A 20882-nucleotide genomic window follows, 5' to 3' on the forward strand; every position below is an offset into this window, starting at 1 on the left:
TGAATTATTTTAACAAAAGAATGTTTAATCAATATCTCTATCTATAGATTAAACTTTCAATACACACACACACAGATTACTGAAATATTAAATACACAACACGAAGTTTACAGACTCATTTCATGATTAGACTGTGGTTGCTTTTGAATTAAGAATCCAGAGGGCTGGATGGAATGATCCAGAGAGACAAGTCCAAATCCTGTCATAGATGCTAAAGAATTTAAATTCAAATAATTTACCAACTTCTGTAACTTTAATAAACACTGTCATGGGATTGTCATTAGAAATCCACATGTTCTTAAAGGAAGGAAATACTCCACTGTTAATCTAATCTGGTGTACGTGACGTTCCAGACATGTGTAAAACTTGGCCGATGCTTATATGCCTCCGAAATGGTCCACCAAGCTACTTTGTTTTTAAATCTCTTACTAGCTCTTTCTTCAGTTAGTCCTGACGAAGGGTCTCGGCCTGAAATGTCGATTGTACCTCTTCCTAGAGATGCTGCCTGGCCTGCTGCGTTCACCAGCAACTTTGATGTATGTTGCTTTTTTTTTTTAAAGATTAGCTTTATTTGCCACCTATGCATTGAAAGTTACAGTGAAGTGCATGATTTGTGTTAATGACCAAATATCTAATGATGTGCTGGGGGCAGCCCATAACTGTCTCACTAATGCTACCCATGTCTATGAAAAGTGGGAGCAAGCCAAAGCACCAAGAGGAAAGCTGCACACGGTCACGAGAGAACACACAAGCTCACTGCAGACAGTGGAAGGAATCGAACCTCAATCGGTGATTGGTGGCACTGTAAACCAATTGCACTGACCACTAAGCTACTGTGACTTAACTGAAGAGCAACTAAGGACAAGTAAAAACATCAGCCTCACCAATAATATTCATATCCTGTGGATGATTACTACAGAAAGAACACTTTTTGGCCGTATTTATGCATTTCTATTTATCTGATCTCAGAACAGATACCATTACTCTTGAGAGAGTCGAGAATCGAGCAAAATTATTATTCTGAGGATCAAGAATTTAAGTTATGAGGGAAGGTTAAGGAAGTTGGCCTCTTCCCCTCAATGGCAAGGTCACAGAATGAAAGCTGATATACAAGCAAACTGTTGGCTGTGGCTCGGGGCTGACATACCAGGTACTCTACGGAGAAACAAAATTAGGAAGAAGTAGAAGGAACCTCAGTGGGGATATTTTCAACAGCTGTGCAGTACTAAGAACACACACAGGAGGCTCTGAGCTCCTTCAGAGTCAGCTGCTTCAGACATGGATATTTGAACTCTGCTCAATTTTGCTTGTTACTGCATGGGACATATTTCTCCCAATTTCATTGGCTAAGTTTTTTCTCCCCCTCATTCATACACTGATGCGGTTACAGTTTCAAAGCCATGCATTTATGAGACTTAGTGTTCAAGAGGAAGTAGCTGGATCACATTGGTTCCATGTTATTAAATATACAAATTAGGAATAGGCCATTCAGCCCCTCAAAGCTTGCTCCATCATCTAATAAGATATTAGTTGATCTGACCACAACCTCAACTTCACATTTCTCTCCACACACAGTAGCCTTTCAACCCCATACTAATCAAGAATCTACAGTACTGTGCAAAAGTCTTGGACACCATAGATTTTTTTTTAATACAAATTTTGTTTTAGATTTTTTTTTGTCTTCTGCATTTGTGTACCAATAGAAAATAACAAGTTTTAGATTTCCAAAAATTCATTTTCCAAAAATTTAATGTTACAGATAAATTTTTGTATTTTGTTAAAAAACGTTAAATAATAGACCACTCTTCAAATAAAAACTTGATTACTTTGTAGGCATATAGTCCAGTACATGATTAATCAAAGATAAACAAACAGGATGCTAATAATCAATGACATAATGAGTTGGATGAACTAAGCTGATTAACTGAGACAGAAATGGATGTAGAAGGAATCTAACTGGGCGAAGGACAACCAAACTAAAAGGTAAGGGTGGAACAGATGTGACAGTTTAACAGCAATTCTTACACCAAGGCAACAGTGAGCATAGCAACAAGTTGATTATCCTGCATCAGCAAGGTCTGTCAGAAGCAAAGATTTTGCAGCAGACAGGAGTATCAAGATGCACTGTGCAAGCTCTTCCAAAGAAGCACAAAGGAACGGGCAACGTTGAGGACCAGAAATGCAGTTGCCAGCCATGGAACAGATGAGAGAGATGCCAAACTAACGTCCTTTCTACATAAGATGACATCCTGCACTGCTATCAGCTCTGAACTCATAGAAACCCTTGGAACCCAAGTATACCCCACTATGGTCTGGAGAAGTCTTACCAGAAGTAGTCTTCACAGAGGAGTTGCTGCCAAAAAGCCATTCCTCTGAAGTCATGAGACTCATCTACACACATAAACACAAGGACTGGGGTGCTGAACAATGGCAGCGAATGTTCTGAACTGATGAGTCAAAGTTTGACATTTTTGGCTCAAACTGGAGACAGTTTGTCCATAGAAGAGCTGGAGAGTGCAACACGGTTGAGTGTCTACAGCCAACAGTAAAGCATGGCGAGGGTTCCCTACAGGTTTGGGGTGGCATCTCTGCAAATGGAGTTGGTGATCTGGTCAGAATTAAGGGAATCCTCAATGCTGAGAAATACAAGCAGACTCTAAGCAATCGCACAGTACTATCAGAGAGGCGTCTGATCAGTCCCAACTTCATTCTGCAGCAGAACAATGATCCCCCGGGATCATTGGCCAAGGTCATAATTGTCAGTGAAATGAAGAACAACTAGCTCTGCAGCAGATGGTATGGCCTCCACAGAGCCCAAATCTCAACATCATTGAGGCTGTCTGGGATTACCTGAAGAGGCAGAAGGAAGCGAGACATCCAATGTCTGCAAAAGAACAGTGGCAAGTTCTCCAAGATGCTAAGAACAACTTACCAGCCAATTTTCTTATAAAACTGTATGGTGTACCTTAGCAAAATGAAGCAATTTTAAAGGCAAAGTGTGGTCACACAAAATACTGATAGTGTTTTTTTTAAAACTATTTACTGCTCTTTATAGTTTTTTTTCTGATATCTAGAAACCTTTCATTTATTTTTGAAAGCATCTTCACTTTACAGATTGCTTTTTCCCCCTCCACATTTGCCTCAGACTTTCGCTCTGTACTTAGTGACCCACTTTATTAGTTATGCCTGCTCCTTAATGCAAATATCTAATTAGCCAATCATGTTGCAGCACCACAGTGCATGAAAGCATGCAGACTTGGTCAAAAGCTTCAGTTGTTTTTCAGACGAAACATCTGAATGGGGAAGAAATGTGATCTAAGTGACAGTGACCATGGAATGATTAATGGTGCCAGACAGGATGGTTTGAGTATCTCAGAATCTGCTGATCTCCTAGGATTTTCATGCACAACAGTCTCTAGAGCTTGTAGAGAATGATGCAAAAATCAAAAGCAAAACATCCTGTGAGTGGCAGTTCTATAGGTGAAAATGCCTTGTTAATGAGAGAGGTCAGAGGAGAATGACCAGACTAGCTCAAACTGAGAGGAAAGTAACAATAACTCAAATAACCATGTGTTACAACAGTGGTGTGCATCTCTGAATTAGGGTTGCTAACTTTCTCACTTCCAAATATGGGACACTTATGTTTACCCTGAGAAAGACTACCATGACCATGAAGCCTTGCGCGGGTACCTGTGTGCACATGCGTGTACGTGCCGATTTTTTTCTACAAATCTGTTTTGGCTTAATCTTCCCGATTCTGCTTTTACCATATGTTAGTGCTATTTTAGATTTTGTGTGCTATTTGGTATGATTTGGTAGGTTATTTTTTTGGGTCGAGGAATGCTCAAAAATTTTTCCCATATAAATTAATGGTAATTGCTTCTTCGCTTCACACCATTTCGGCTTACGAACAGTTTTACAGGAACGCTCTACCTTAGCGGGGGAAATACAGGATAAGGGTGGCCCTGTATGGGACAAACTAATTTAGCCCAATATACGGGATGTCCCGGCTAATACGGGACAGTTGGCAACCCTACTCTGAACACACAGCATGTAGCACCCTGAAGTGGATGGCTACAGCACCAGAAGTCCACACACTGGGGTCCATTCCCTTACCTAATAAAGTAGCCGCTCAGTCTCTGCCTTAAAAATATTCAAAGACCATCATGCTTCCTTTACACTTTGAGAAGTTTCAAGGTCTTGCAACTCAATAAAAATATCAGCTTGTGCTAAATAAAGGGTTCCTTATTTAAACAGCAACTCCTACTTCCAGGTTCTCCCACAAGACAAAATATCCTTCCGATATCCACCCTGGCTAAACCGCTCAAGATCTAATATTTCAGTCATGTCCTTTCACACTATAAAGTTCAGCGGCCGAAAGACTAGCCTGCCAAACTCTTCGACGAAGCAATCCACCCATTCCAGGAGCACTCTTGTAAAGCTGCTTCAACACAATCACATCCATTAAAGATTGATACCGTGCACGGTACTCCTGATACGGATTTCACCAGTGTCATCTATAATTGAAACATGTCTTCATTGTTTTGCATTAAATTCCTTTTGCAAGAAACAATCACAGTCTGTGAGCTTTCCAGATCATTTGCTGTACCCGGTTTCCGGTTAATGGATTCGGCCCAGTTAATGTTAAAGCATCTGTTAGTCTTGCGAGACTATGGATCTGCGCCTGGAAAGTCTTCACTCTCCAGGGCGCAGGCCTGGGCAAGGTTGTATGGAAGACCAGCAGTTGCCCATGCTGCAAGTCTCCTCTCTCCACGACACCAATGTTGACAAGGGAAGGGCATTAGGACCCATACAGCTTGGCATCAGTGTCGTCACAGAGCAATGTGTGATTAAGTGCCTTGCTCAAGGACACGACCCGTTGCCTTGGCTGGGGCTCGAACTCACAACCTTCAGGTTGCTAGTCCAATGCCTTAACCACTTGGCCACGTGCCCACACATCACAGGTAAAGCCCTCCCAACCACTGAGCACATTTTCATAAAATGCTGTCATCAGAGACCTCCACCACCAGGCCATGTTCTTCTCACCATCAGGTAGAAGGTAGAAAAACCGAAATATTCTCACCACCAGGTTCAAGAGCAGCTACCACCCCACAACCACCAGGTTCTTGAATAAAAGGGGATGACTACACTCACTTGCCCCACCACCAGTTAACTCACTTTAAGAACTCTACTCATGTTCTAATTATTTATTGCTATTTATTTATATTCACATTTGCACAGTTTGTTGTCTTCTACACTCTGGTTGATCTTCCATTAATTCTTTTACAGTCACTATTCTATAGATTTGCTGAATATATCCACTGGAAAATGAATCCCAGGGTTGTATATGGTGACATACATGTACTTTGGCTTTGAACTCTTTCTTTTTCAATCTACCTCATCATGACTGTTGAAGATTGTTTACCTGCATTTCACTTTCTCAGTAACTGCAGCTCTGTAGGTACTGCATTCCATTGAGTTTTCCTTTTGTTCTATCTTGATTTACTTGTAGTACGATCTGTTTGGATGGCTGGCAAGTGAGCTTTTCACTGTATCAGTAAAACATCATTTCCTCATGCTTGCATTTACCAATTGTCACCTCTTTATGTCCTCTTCACAACTTACTTGTGCGCTTTTTTTGTGCCAGTATATTTAGTAACCATATCTTTGCTTCCTTCAGTGAAGCAATTTCTAAAAATTGTAGAAAGTTATGACCTCAGTTCTAATGTCAGTGACACACAATTTGTTCTATCTTAACCAGAAGACAACTAGTTTTTGCCTACTGTTTCTCGTTAGCCAGTCAAATCTTTTATCTGCAATGTCACCTCCTATACTGTGAGTTATTTCTGGAATTAAATTGAATACAACCTTAATTAAAAATGCCTTTTGAAAATTTTGGTGCATCTACCCATTGCCATTTATCCACAGCACATCTTCAAGGAACCCCAACAAATCGGTCAGACAAGTTCTCTTTCACAAAACCATGCTGAATTTTGCCCACTTGTCATGAATGTATCAAAATCTCCTCCCATAACATTAACAGCACACATCTTTTTCCCCCAATCATAGACATGAAGTTAACTAGTCCAAAGGTTCCTGCTTTTCCTTCCTCCCTTGTAACAGAACTTGCATGTGTCCAGGACAAAAAAAAAATGGGGAAGACAAATCATTGCGGACACTACCCACAACGCAAAATGCCTTTTCCAAAAGCTCCCTTCTGGAAAGTGCTATAGGGTTATTACTACAAAAAACATAGCAACATTTTCTGCCTTCTGGTGGTGTAATGCCATCAGCACCGGACTTTGAAGTGAATGGTCCTGAGTTCAAATCCGGCTGGCTCCTTGCACGATTTCCATCCATGCTGGATTGAGTGTCAAGCTAGCAACTCGGCCACATAAAAAGCAGTCAGATGCAATGAAAATGCCAAAAAAAAAAATGCTGCCCAAATGCATCACAAGGCACAAAAAGGAACAACAACAATAATGCCATTTTAAAGTTTCTTCCCCTAGGCAGTTAATCTGATCAACTTTTCTAGTTAGTCCTCCCTCACCCCACCATTACCCACTGTGAACACTTTAAGCCACTTTTTATAAAGCTATTTACATTGAATACATGGTATTTATGTATTTATGCACATTTTACTCCATATCCATCCTTAAACCTCTAACTTGACTTTTGATACAATTCCTCCTAGTTGTTGAATGTTGTTTTGTCACATGTAATGCCAGCACACCACTGCAAATTCTTCTCATACATGTAAACGTATATGGCAAATAAAGTTGATCATTGATAAGGAAGCTGAACTTTCTTTCCATTAGAGCCTTCCCAAAAATGAAAGAAAAATTGGAAAATTAAAACCAATGCATCAACTCTCAAACTAGCCAATTTTTAAGACAGTGTGATGTAGTCCATCACAACCCAGAGATTAGTTAGCGCTTGGCTCCAACAATTTCGTTCTTCAGTCCTGATGCCTTAGCCTGAAACAGCAATTGTTTGTTTATTTCTATCGATACGGCTTACCTGCAGAGCTCCTCTGGAATTTTGTGTGTTGCTAACAACTTGCTTTACTTCTCTGCTGACCAACATTCCCCATATTTCTCTTTCCCTTCTGTTCCTGATCTTTTGTAATTTCTGGGATATTACCTGCATCATCCACATGGAAGACTGGTACAAAATACCTTATTAATATCTTTGTCATCTCTTAATTTGTCGTTAGATTCCTGGATTCACTTTGTATGGCTCACTTTGTTACTTCTCGACTTGACTGAGGTGTTCAAGATGTTAACAGGCACAGACAGAGTGGACAGCCAGAATTTTCCCAAGGACAGAAATGGCTGATACAAGGGGGCATAATGTTAAGATGATTAGAGGAAGTTATAGGGACAGGGGAGATATCTGGTAATACAGATAATGGTGACAGCGAGAAGTGACCTGCCAGGGGTGGTATCAGTGGAGTCACAAACATGAGAAAATCTGTTGATGCGGGAAATTCAAACCAACATACACAAAATGCTGGAGAAACTCAGCAGAGCGGGCAGCATCTATGAAAGGAGTAAGTAGTTAATGTTTCATAGAAACATAGAAAATAGGTGCAGGAGTAGGCCATTCGGCCCTTCAAGCCTGCACCACCATTTATTATGATCACGGCTGATCATCCAACTCAGAACCCCGCCCCAGCCTTCCCTCCATACCCCTTGATCCCCGTAGCCACAAGGGCCATATCTAACTCCCTCTTAAATATAGCCAATGTACTGGCCTCAACTGCTTCCTGTGGCAGAGAATTCCACAGATTCACCACTCTCTGAGTGAAGAAGTTTTTCCTAATCTCGGTCCTAAAAGGCTTCCCCTTTATCCTCAAACTGTGACCCCTCGTTCTGGACTTCCCCAACATTGGGAACAATCTTCCTGCATCTAGCCTGTCCAATCCCTTTAGGATTTTATACGTTTCAATCAGATCCCCCCTCAATCTTCTAAATTCCAACGAGTACAAGCCCAGTTCATCCAGTCTTTCTTCATATGAAAGTCCTGCCATCCCAGGAATCAATCTGGTGAACCTTCTTTGTACTCCCTCTATGGCAAGGATGTCTTTCCTCAGATTAGGGGACCAAATCTGCACACAATACTCCAGGTGTGGTCTCACCAAGGCCTTGTACAACTGCAGTAGTACCTCCCTGCTCCTGTACTCAAATCCTCTCGCTATAAATGCCAGCATACCATTCGCCTTTTTCACCGCCTGCTGTACCTGCATGCCCACTTTCAATGACTGGTGTATAGTGACACCCAGGTCTCGTTGCACCTCCCCTTTTCCTAATCCGTCACTATTCAGATAATAATCTGTTTTCCTATTTTTGCCACCAAAGTGGATAACTTCACATTTATCCACATTAAATTGCATCTGCCATGAATTTGTCCACTCACCCAACCTATCCAAGTCACTCTGCATCCTCTTAGCATCCTCCTCACAGCTAACACTGCCACCCAGCTTCGTGTCATCCGCAAACTTGGAGATGCTGCATTTAATTCCCTCATCCAAGTTATTAATATATATTGTAAACAACTGGGGTCCCAGCACTGAGCCTTGCGGTACCCCACTAGTCACTGCCTGCCATTCTGAAAAGGTCCCGTTTATTCCCACTCTTTGCTTCCTGTCTGCTAACCAATTCTCCATCCACATCAATACCTTACCCCCAATACCATGTGCTTTGAGTTTCGAGCTGAGACCCTGCATCAGGACTCACGAAGGGCCTTGTCCCCAAATGTCAACTGCTTACTCTTTTCTACAGTTGCTGCCTGTCCTGCTGAGTTCCTCCAGCACTGTGTGTGTGTGTGTGTGTGTGTGTGTGTGTGTGTGTGTGTGTGTGTGTGTGTGTGTGTGTGTGTGTGTGTGTGTGTGTGTGTGTGTGTGTGTGTGTGTGTGTGTGTTTTGCTTTGGATTTCCAGCATCTGCAGATTTTCTTGTGTGTAAGGAAGATCAAGACTTTTCCTTCGGTATATTGACGACTACATTGGTGCTGCTTCCTGCACCCGTGCTGAGCTCGTCAATTTCATCGACTTTACTTCTCAAATTCACTTGGTCTATCCCGGACACTTCTCTCCCCTTTCTTGAACTCTCGGTCTCCATCTCTGGAGACAGATTATCCACTGACATCTTCTACAAGCCCACTGACTCTCATAACTACCTCAACTATACCTCTTCCCGCCCCACCACATGCAAAAATGCCATTCCCTATTCCTAGTTCCTCCGTCTCCGCCGCATCTGCTCCCAGGATGAGGTTTTCCGTTCCAGGACATCTCAAATGTCCTCTTTCTTTAAGGATCGTGGTTTCCCTTTTGCTGTCATCAATGATGCCCTCACCCGCATCTCCTCCATTTCCCGCACTTCGGCCCTCTCTCCATCCTCCCGCCACCACAACAGGGACAGAGTTCCCCTTGTCCTCACCCACCACCCCACCAGCCTCCGGATCCAGCACGTTATCCTCCGCAACTTCCGCCACCTTCAACAGGACCCCACCACTAAGCACATCTTTCCCTCTCCACCCCTCTCTGCCTTCCACAGGGATCGGTCCCTCCGCGACTCCCTGGTCCACACGTCCCTCCCCACGGATCTCCCACTCGGCACTTATCCCTGTAAGCGCAAGTGCTACACCTGTCCCTACACCTCCTCTCTTGCCACCACTCAGGGCCCCAAACAGTCTTTCCAAGTGAGGCAAAACTTCACTTGTGAGTCTGTTGGGGTCATCTATTGCATCCGGTGCTCCCAGTGCGGCCTCCTCTACATCGGTGAAACCCGACGCACATTGGGGGACCGCTTCGTTGAGCACCTCCGCTCCGTCCGCCAAAACAGACAGGATCTCCCAGTAGCCACCCACTTCAACTCTGCTTCCCACTCCCATTCAGATATGTCCATAAATGGCCTCCTCTACTGCCATGATGAGGCTAAACTCAGGTTGGAGGAGCAACACCTCATATACCGTCTAGGTAGTCTCCAGCCCCTTGGTATGAACATTGAATTCTCCAACTTCCGGTAATTCCCTCCCCCTCCCTTCCCCTATCCCTATGTCACCCTGTTCCCTTCCCCAGCTGCCTACCACCTCCCTCTTGGTTCCACCTCCTACTACCCATTGTGTTTTCCCCTATTCTTTCTTCGCTTTTCCTGCCTATCACCTCCCTGCTTCCCTTCCCCCACCCCTTTATCTTTCCCCTTATTGGTTTTTCCACCTGGAACCTACCAGCCTTCTCCTTCCCACCCTCCCCCCACCTTCTTTATAGGGCCTCTGCCCCTTCCCTCTACAGTCCTGACGAAGGGTTCCGGCCCGAAACATCGACCGATCTTTTCCACGGATGCTGCCCGACCTGCTGAGTTCCTCCAGCGTGTTGTGAGATCAAGACTTAGATTCATTTACTTATCACATATACATTGAAATGAATAGCCTGCATTAACCAACGCAACCAAAAGATGCGTTCGGGCAGCCCACAAGAGTCACCACACATTCCAGTGCCCACAATGTTCAGCCGAACAACACAAACAGCAGCAGCAACAAAGCAAAGGCAAATCAAGTCCCTTTCCTCCCTCCCACACCTTCACACACGCACACAGACAACCCAAGGACAGGCCACCTCCAGCGGACACACAGAACCATCAGTGGACTCGCAGGTACTGGACCTCTGACTTCTGGGCATGTTGACACGGTGTTTCCAACCATAAAGCCTCAGAAAGCAGTGCACACAAACAACTATTGTCCTCCGAATACAACTGCACAGCCAATTTTAAAAGATGTGTACATGGCTGAACCCATCAAACTCTGCGCCCTCTTCTCCCTCCACAACCCCTCCACACTGCCTACCACAGCTTAGGAAACCTTAATCAGGGCAATTAGTCCAATTCAAAGGCAAGGTGCTGTGCACTGAAACTTAACCCATATTCACACATCAATTACAAGAGCCGTGAAGGCTCCCACAAAGAAGTGCAGTCAGGCCATACTCAACTAAATCAAACAAACAGGTTTTCACAAAAGCAAAAACCATGGTCACAAGGAGACCCATAACCTCAGACATTAAATCTCTACTTTTCTTGTCACTTTCTCACTTGTTTTCTCCCCCCCCCCCCACAAACCACATCCCCCAGTGGGCACGACAGAGAGACAGTAAGGAGACTTGAACCCACGCACCAGTCCCAGGGGTTGAGGCCAAGTATTATTAGTTGCAGTGCACAAGCAAAGCCAATTCGACACAATGTGGGAATTTGGACAATTCACCTCCCGCACTACGTTACAACCAATGAAGCAGTTAACAATCATGAAGGAATGCTGCACATAATAGTGGCTGAACTGCAGGTCTGACATTTAAAAAGTCTAACTGCATAAGATATAGGAGCAGAATCAGGCCATTTGGCCAATCAAGTCTGCTCCACCATTTTATCATGGCTGATCCATTTCCCTCTCAGCCCCAATCTCCTACCTTCTCCCCGTAACCCTTCATACCCTGACTGATCAAGAGTCTATCAACCTCTGCCTTAAATATACCCTACGACTTAGCCTCCAGTGCCACCTGTAACAACGAGTTCCACAGATTCACCACTTGCCAGCTAAAGAAATTTCTCACCTCCATTCTAAGTGGGCATCCCCCTACCATCCAACACAAACATGCACAGCCCTCCAACCCTAGAACAGGCAGAAAAATAGTGTAAGCATAAATCTGGCAACAACTGTGGCAAAGTATAAACTAGTGAACACAATTACTCCATAGTATGGTAATACAGAAGTGTGCGAAAGTCTAAGGCATATACATTATATATTGCTAAGGTGTCCAGTACTGTAGTAATTCTATATATTGTACTGTACTGCCACAAAAAAATAACAAATTTCATGATATGAGAGTGATGCTGAACCTGACTCTATTGTGGACTGAGGCGGGGGGGGGGGGGTGCAGGGAGAATTGATCATGTCTGGGAAAAGGGGAAGGAAGAGGGGAATGGAAAGGGAAAGGGAAAGGAGTGGGTGTGAGAAGCGCCAGACAGATCAATATAATGATCAATAAAGCGATTGTTTGGAATCAAATGACCTTGCCTGGTGTCTCAGGGCTGGGTGTGTTGTCACTCCTGGCATTCCCTGCCACCTGTCCCACACTCCACCCTCACCATTCCCAACATGCTTTGCTCCTGCCAAATTTACAAACTCATTCTCCGCTCCACGTTGACAAATAGCAGGACCGTGCAAAAGTCTAGCTATAGACATGTGCCCAAGATGTTTGCATTGCACTGCAGATTACAGACAATGGCAAAGAGCTGGAAATGAAATAACAGTGAATAAATTGGGTGCAGTCAGTCTCACCTGTGTCACTGTGAACACGTACACGGGGGAAGGAGTGACATCGGCAGTAATTAGGAAAGGAATGCCGATCATTCTCCTTCAGCGATGACACCTCAAGCCCACTGACACCCTGTCACGGCTCACAAGCACAGGTTACGATTACAAAACACTGATTGGACAGCAACAGGCGCCTTCTTACTCTGAACTGAGAAGATTTCAAAAGGGGAAATGAGACCTAGGAGGCTTACAGATATTTAGAAGAACCTCTGGAGATGCAAACAGCAAACAGGAGACATAGAATACAAAATAATTTGAATTTGAGACCATAAGACATTGGAGCAGAATTAGGCCGTTCACTTAGATCTGTTCCGCAATACCATCAGGGCCAATTCATTCTTCCCCTCAACCCCGTTCGCCTGTCTTCTCCCCGTAAACTTTATTAATCAAAAATCTACCAAACTTTACTTTAAATAGACCCATTGACTTGGCTTCCACAGCGATCCGCAGCAATGAACTCCACAGACCTTCTGGCCAGAGAAACCCATCCAGGTTTCTGTTCTCACTCACAGGAATCCATAGTGAATCATTTACCAGCATACTCATTTCACAAAATAAGTTGGTTTCCACCAAACAGACTTTTTTTTTATATACACACTGAGAGTGGTGGGTCCATGGAATGTGATGCCAGGTTGGTGTTAGAGGCGCAAACACGAGGAATTCTGCAGGTGCTGCAAATTCAAGCAACACACATCAAAGTTGCTGGTGAACGCAGCAGGCCAGGCAGCGTCTCTAGGAAGAGGTACAGTTGACGTTTCAGGCCGAGACCCTTCGTCAGGACTAACTGAAGGAAGAGCTAGTAAGAGATTTGAAAGTGGGAGGGGGAGGGGGAGATCCAAAATGATAGGAGAAGACAGGAGGGGGAGGGATGGCGCCAAGAGCTGGACAGGTGATTGGCAAAAGGGATATGAGAGAATCATGAGACAGGAGGCCCAGGGAGAAGCAAAAAGGGGGAGGGGGGGAAACCCAGAGGATGGGCAAGGGGTATAATGAGAGGGACAGAGGGAGAAAAAGGAGAGTGAGAGAAAGAATGTGTGTATATAAATAACGGATGGGGTACGAAGGGGAGGTGGGGCATTAGCGGAAGTTAGAGAAGTCAGTGTTCATGCCATCAGGTTGGAAGCTACCCAGACGGAATATAAGGTGCTGTTCCTCCAACCTGAGTGTGGCTTCATCTTTAAAGCAGAGGAGGCTGTGGATAGACATATCAGAATGGGAATGGGATGTGTGTTGCTGGTGTTAGAGGCAGATGCATTAGGACATTTAGGAGACTCAGAGATAGGCACATGGATGAAAGAAAAATGGGGGGCTATGCGGGAGGAACAGTTGAGATTGATCGAGGAGTAGCTAAAAGGTCGGCACAAAGGAGCGGGCCAAAGGACCCGTAATGTCCCATGTTCTGGAAAAGGGGTTCCCAACGAGCTGTCTGTGGACCCCTCCGTTAATTTAAAGGTGGCATGACATAGAAAAGATTGGGAACCCTCTATTCTAGAACATCCAACAACACAAAAACACAATTAGTCCTCTGTTGATTTTAATGAAATTACAACAGTAGCTTATATTTAAATAGTTTTTCTTGAAAAAATAGAACAGTTCAAGATACTTCAATAGAAAATGTTATCAAACTAAATTTGACAAAAGGAGGTATGAGGACTAATGACAAGAAACCTGGCAGGGATGTATATTTTAAGGGAATGCTTTAGAAAGAAGGAAGAGATGGATAGAGCTTTATCACAAGTTTTAAATTAACTTTCTCTGACCTGGGCATCACTGATAAGTCTAGTACTTACAGGCCAGCATTTATCGCTCGTCCTAATTTCCCCAAGCAGATTCAGTTTATTGTCATATAAACTAGGGTACAATAAAATTCATTGCTCATAAGTAAGAGTAAGTGATAAACACAGTATTAATAAACCTACAGAGGGCAGAACAGCATAATGGTGAAAAGATTATTGTACAAACCAGAGCAGTGCAAAAAGACATGATAAAATGTCAACAATGGAGAGAGTAAGAGTCCAATAACATGGCAGCACTAAGGGAAAGAAGGTATTTGATTCAGACGTCTGATAGCAGTGAAGTAGCTATTCCCAAATCTGGACTTGCGGACCCAAATGATAAGAATATTTAAGAATCAGCCACATTAACGGCAGATCTGGAGTCAGACGAGCTAAAAACAGAACATGCTTAAGGAACTAACCAGATAAGGCAGCATCTATGGAGAGGAATAAACAGTCAACATTTTGAGCTGAGACCCTTCAACAGGCCTGGAAAGGAAAAGGAAAGAAGCCAGTATAAGAATGTGGGCAGAGGGGAAGGAATACAAACTGGCAGGTGACAGTTGAAGCCAGGTGAGAGGGAAGGGGGTTGAGTGGGGGATGAAAAGATGAAGTGAGAGGCTGGGAGGTGATAGGTGGAGAAGGTGAAAGCCTGAAGGAGGAATCTGATTGGAGTGGAGAGTGGACTCTGGGAGAAAGGAAAGGAGGAGAGGCACCAGAGAGATTTGATGGGCAAGTGAGAAAGGGAAAGACAGAGGCCACAGTGGTTATGAATGGGAGATTTCTTACTACGCTGGAGATCTACAAATGAGAGGAATCACTGCTAATATCTGGTGTTGTTGTGGCCAACATCAATCTGATGAGGTCTTCATAAAGTACGTCTGCTCAGTGGAATCCAATTAAAGAGGATGCACAGAGATCTCAGAAGCTCTTAGCACTATAGAAAATTATAGACATACAGTGGGAAAAGGCCACATTTGAAAACTGTTAAGAATTAAGCATCAGCTTGTCAGAACAGAAGCTAATGTAGGCAGGTGAGCATGGGATTTTAGCGAATGGGTGGAAGTTCCCAGCAGACCTTTGGGTGAGCTCAGAAACTACTATGTGGACCACTGTAATGGCCATGCCTGGAGATAATAGATATGTACTTGAAGGTTTCAAAGTTGGTAGGCTGAAGGAAAGAAACGTGTTGCAACGGAGGTGAATACAGATGGTCTTGATCATGGATTTGAAGGATGGTGGAAAGACAGTGAAATACAAACCCTAAAGGTCATGAATGATTGGACAACCTGGTTCAGCTTTACTGACAGGGAGAACAGCCATAGAGTCAGAGCACTTCAGCACAGAAATGGGCCATTCAGCCCATCAAGGCCATCCCAAGCTGTTATTCAGCTTAATCCCATTGACATACACTTGGACTATAGCCCCTCCCATACTCCTCCCATTCACCTACTCATCCAAACTTTTCTAAATGCTGTAATCGAACCCGTATCCTCCACTTTTGCAGGCAGCTCATTCTACCACCCTCTGAGTGAAGCTCCCCCTCAGTTTCCCCCTAAATATTTCACCTTTCACCCTTAACCCAGGACCTCTAGTTCCAGTCTCACCCAACTTCAGTGGAGAAATCAGACCGAGCAATTTATTGATGAATGACATGCTTTGTGTGATAACCTCAACAAAATTACAGCAAATTGGTGTTGTTATCAACACTAATCAAAGACCTGCACTCTTGGGTATTTCATGTCTATTAAGCTCGACCTCACGGGTTCTGAGCTGCAGCACTAAGACAATGCAACTCTTTTGTCTTTGACCATAATATATGCTGAATCAAATTTCAAGTTTACATTTCTCAGCTTTTACTTTTGGTTTACTTTGAAAGTTTCTCTTTGTTACCACTGGCAATAAAATTATTTGTTAGAATAAATAATTCAGGCAAATAGATCAACTAACTACCAGACAATGAACTGCATTGGCACTGACAACGGATAATTCATATGCATTTGACTCCACTCACTAATGTCTGTTTTTTTAAAATCTGAATTCCCATCCTTAAGTGACCTGGTCATATCCGGTTACACTATGTAACATGTATATGCAACGTAACCTTATGAATTCCCATTCTTATAGCAAAACACACGGTTAACAAAATACAATTGCCAAAAATTTCAGAAGGTAACAAAAAATATCTGGTCTTTGATCCAGACCTCTTGTCAAATTCACCATTTCAAAAGCACAACCAATAATTCATCTGCATCTGCAGAATTCCTTGTTTACCAATAATTCATTACATACTTTCGTTATTTGTTACCAAATATTTATATTTGCATTTGCAGTTTGTTTTTCATTGATCCTGTTTACAGTTACTGCTCCATAGATTCAAGTATGTCCATAGGTAAAAGAATCTCAGAGCTGTCTGCAGTGACATACATGTTCTCTGATAATACATTTTACTTTGAACATGAAGCAACGTTGGAAATACTCAGCATGTCAGGCAGCGCATGTGGATATAAATGTTATGGTGCCAACATAGCATGCCCAATAGCTCAGGAACTTTGACCCTAACCATACATCTTTGGAATGTGGGAATAACTAGGAACATATCAACCCCTTTCAGAGACCAGCAGCAATAGAACCGCACCTCCCCCCACCCCGATCAGTACTGGTGCTTTAAAACAATTCCAAGGATCGTCACCTTGTCGTGGTGAAGAGTTCCTGAGATCCAGGGAGTGAAGTTGCCTGGAGTTTAGCTATCTAGCACTTGGCTCCTGTTAGGGTCACCCGTGGCAGTAAGGTTAAGGGGAAGGATCTAGAAAAAGAGCAATCGAACCAAGACAGCTGCTCATACAACTATCTACTACCTGCTCCCATGGCTTCCTGTGACCCTGATCAGGGGGCGGAAGAGGCAGGATGGTCTAAGCAGGTGCTACACCTTGCCCAGGGTGACCTGCAGGCTAGCGGGTAAAAAGATTCTACGTATTTTATCCATGCCACTCAGTCTTATGAATCTGAGGTCACCCGTCAGCCTTCAGGTTCCAGTGCACCAGCTACCCAGTCTCTCCTCATAACTGAGGGCCTCCATTCCAGGCAACATCCTTGCGCTCAACTCCACAGAGACAAAAAGCTATAGAGCCAAAGAGTAAAAAGCACAGACACAGGCCTTTTGGCCCATCTTACTGATGTCAGCCAAGGTGTCTATCTAAGCTAGTCCCCTTTCCCGGCATTTGGCCCATAATCCCAACATCTTTTCTATTCATACTGACGCGTTTTTAACACTATAAGTGTACCGTATCACTAGCTCAGTTGGTACAGTTGTCAGAGTTCAGAGTTCAATTCATGTCTTCTGTAAGGAGTTTGCACATTCTCACCACGAGGGTATGGGTTTCCTCCCACAGTCCAAAGACGTACCAGTTAGTGGGTTAGTTGATCATTGTAAATTGACCTGTAATTAGGCCACAGTTGAATGGGTGCGTTGCTGGGTGGTGCAGCTCATTTGGGCCAGAACAGCCTGTTTCACATTGCATCTCTACATAAATAAATAAAATCCCTTGAGCCCAGGATCATGGATACAAGATCCACAATGGGCAGAAGTTTTTTTTTTAAGGGAAGCACAATACAGCAGGTGATTGGCGTAAACACTTTACAACCTCAGCTTTTCCCTCCGGGTGCTCCAGTTTCCACCCACATTCCAAAGACATGAAAGTTAGGGTTAGCAAACCGTGGGTGGTATGTTTTGTAACTTGAAAACATTAAACCAACTCAGAGAAAAACAAGAGCGTGTACTTTGCTTTTCACTTTATGCGAGGCATGCACATATCACATGGTAGCATGGTGATACATACAATTCACGTTTTTTTTAAACATATAACCATAATGAATTTTATAAACAAAGAATACTTAATATACTTACAAGATTAATCAAATAGAATCAAAATCAGAATTAATATCACTGGCATGTGTCGTGAAACTTGTTGACTTTGCAGCAGCAGTACAATGCAACACATAAGAGAAATAAAATATATATATATATATATATATATATATATATATATATATAAAAAATAGTTAATCTAAATTCGTGCAAAAATAGAAATAAAAACAAAAGAAGTGAGGTGGTGTTCATGGGTGCAATGTCCATTCAGAAACTGGATGACAGAGGGGAAGAAGCTGCTCCTCAATGGCAGGGTGTGTGCCTCCAAGCTTCTGTACCTCCTTCTGGATGGTAACAATGAGAACACGGCATGACTGACTGAAATATTAAATACACAATAGCGGGCTTTCTATGTTGGTGCCGGAAGCACGGCAACACTTGCAGGCTGCTCCCAACACATCTCAGACCGAATTGGTCATTGATGCAAAGTAACATTTATTTCACAGTATGTTGTTGCTGTGTACATTTGGCAAATACAGCTAAGCCTTACAGCTTCCTTTGGCAGCTCACTCCACATAACACCACCTTCCGTGTGGAAGAACAGTTTCACTTCAGATTCTTTCTGTCTTTCTCCAGAAGTTACTGTTTACTTTAATGAGGTATCCAAAAAAAAACCTCAAACCTCATGTTTTATTTCACCAAGATCTTGGTCAACTGAAGGTATCCCTCAGTGTTCATGTCTGCTCTGAGGAAAACAGATCTTACAACAGCATCTGATGTGCAGCACATGCAGCACATTTTGAACTACTGTCAATTAATTTTCTTCCATTTTGTTTTTGATCAAGCACCAACTACTTGTTAAAAGATCATTTTTAAGAAGAGTTGCAGCTAAAAATGAAGCTGCTCGCTTTCTCTTGTTCCAAGAAAACACAAAACTTGCTTCTAATTAACAAAAAACCTCCGTGACTACCAGTGCCAATGGTGTCTGAAAAGATTAAATATATTGAAACAGCTGCTGCAATACCAGCTACTTGCCAGCACTGATTTACAAGCAAATGAAGCATAACCAAACGAGATTTCCGGACATTGCACCTAGTATAAATACCTTATAAGCTGGGATGTGAAAAGCTTCAAATTGACCAATATGCATTGTTTTATTTTTGAAGTGTTTTTACACTCTTCTGTGGAATGATTTCCTCAATATTTTGCCCAAAAGCCATTCCTTTGAGGCCCAGCTGGAAAGGAAAGGGAGAAGTTCTTAATTTAGCTTCCTCTTACCACCTCAATAACTTAGGACAATAACAAAAAAGGAAAATATTTTGTTGGATTGCACGTGTTCCAAACCATTTCAATGCATCATGTTGTAACCAGGTCCATGAAAGAGGGATGAATGGGTAGATATTATTAGATTCATCTATGGTTGTGTTGTGTTGTTCTCCAATCTTGGCAACCCATTTGCAAACATTTCATAACCATACGAGACATCATCCTCTTATGCTGACAAAAGATTTGCAAATGGATTGCCAAGATCTGAGAACAAGTCAACCCAATCATCAACTACCCGAGCTACACATTTTCAGTTATTTCCAGGTTCATCTGCCTCAACTAAAAGGGCTACAGAGTGGTGTAGTGGGTAAAGCCTCTACCTCACAGCGCCAAAGAGCCAGGTTCAATCCTGAACTCCAGCACGGTCTGTGTGAAGCAGGCTGACTTTTTTTTTAAAAAAAAAATCAAATGGACACAGAGGGTGAAAATAACTAATACCAAAGGGCATAATTTTAAGGTGATGGGAAGAAAGTACAAGGCGGATGTCAAAGGCAATTTAAAAAAAAGTGGTGGATACATGGAATGCACTGCCAGGAATGGTGGAAGATGCAAATACATTAGGGACAATTAAGAAACTCAGATAGGCACATGGATGGTAGAGCTATGCGGGGAACTCGTTCCCGTTGCTGACTGTAAGGAGTTTGTACGTTCTCCCCATGTCCACGTGGGTTTACTCTGGGTGCTCTGGTTTCCTCCCAGAGTCCAAAGACATACTAGCTGATAGGTTAATTGGTCATTGTAAATTGTCCTGTGATTAGGCTAGGATTAAATTGGGGGTTGCTGGGCAATGCAGCCCAAAAGTGCCAGAAATAAGTATATAGAATTTAACCATTTCCTATAGCTATCAGACTCTTGAACTGGCGTGAATAAATTCACTCACCTCAACACTGAACTGACTCCACAACATACAGACTCACTGTCAAGGATTCTCCAACTCATACACACACACACACACGCACGCACGCACAAACACACAGAGCATAGTTGCCACTTCGTTAGGCAGTATGCTACTGGTCATACCCACTCAGATATGGGGCATGGTCAGGTCAGTGAACTTGACCCAGTCCTTGTTAGCTCTTCCACGTGGGTGGAGTGTTGAACACAAGTTCCATTTGTTTTATTATATAGGCTCTTCTGACAGCAGCATCCAAACAGTAGGGTTCTGCCACCAAGGGCAAAGGTTACAAGCAGCCTGGGTATGCAGACACCATCTGTAAGACACTATGGCTCCTTCACCATCTGACGATGGTGTTTGCAATTCCTCCTGTCACCCCAACTTGGAATGGTGCCACTGCTTCTTCAGCACCTCTGGTCCTAAATCCAGGAACTTCCTCCCCATCAACACTTTCTCTAGAAGGATTGGAACGGTTCAAAACAGAAGCAGTGTGCGTTGGCTGTGCCACGAAAGTCGTAAATTAACAATTTACAAAACAGCATGGATCTGTGGCAGTGAAGTAGTTGGCTAATTATTCATCAGAACACCCAAAATCCCCTGTTCTTCCAATACAATACTGGAATCTTCTTTATTCAGCTGAGCAAGAGTGCCAG

General features: G+C 43.2%; 1 protein-coding gene across 5 annotated transcripts in view; it reads right to left on the reverse strand.

Moving 5' to 3' along the window:
- akap13 (A-kinase anchoring protein 13) overlaps positions 1–20882 on the reverse strand; it is a 561754-nt gene that overhangs the window by 424361 nt on the left and 116511 nt on the right. The gene's annotated exons all lie outside the window — the stretch shown is intronic.

Source organism: Mobula birostris, chromosome 14, assembly GCF_030028105.1.
Source record: "Mobula birostris isolate sMobBir1 chromosome 14, sMobBir1.hap1, whole genome shotgun sequence".
NCBI classification, from domain to species: domain Eukaryota; kingdom Metazoa; phylum Chordata; class Chondrichthyes; order Myliobatiformes; family Myliobatidae; genus Mobula; species Mobula birostris.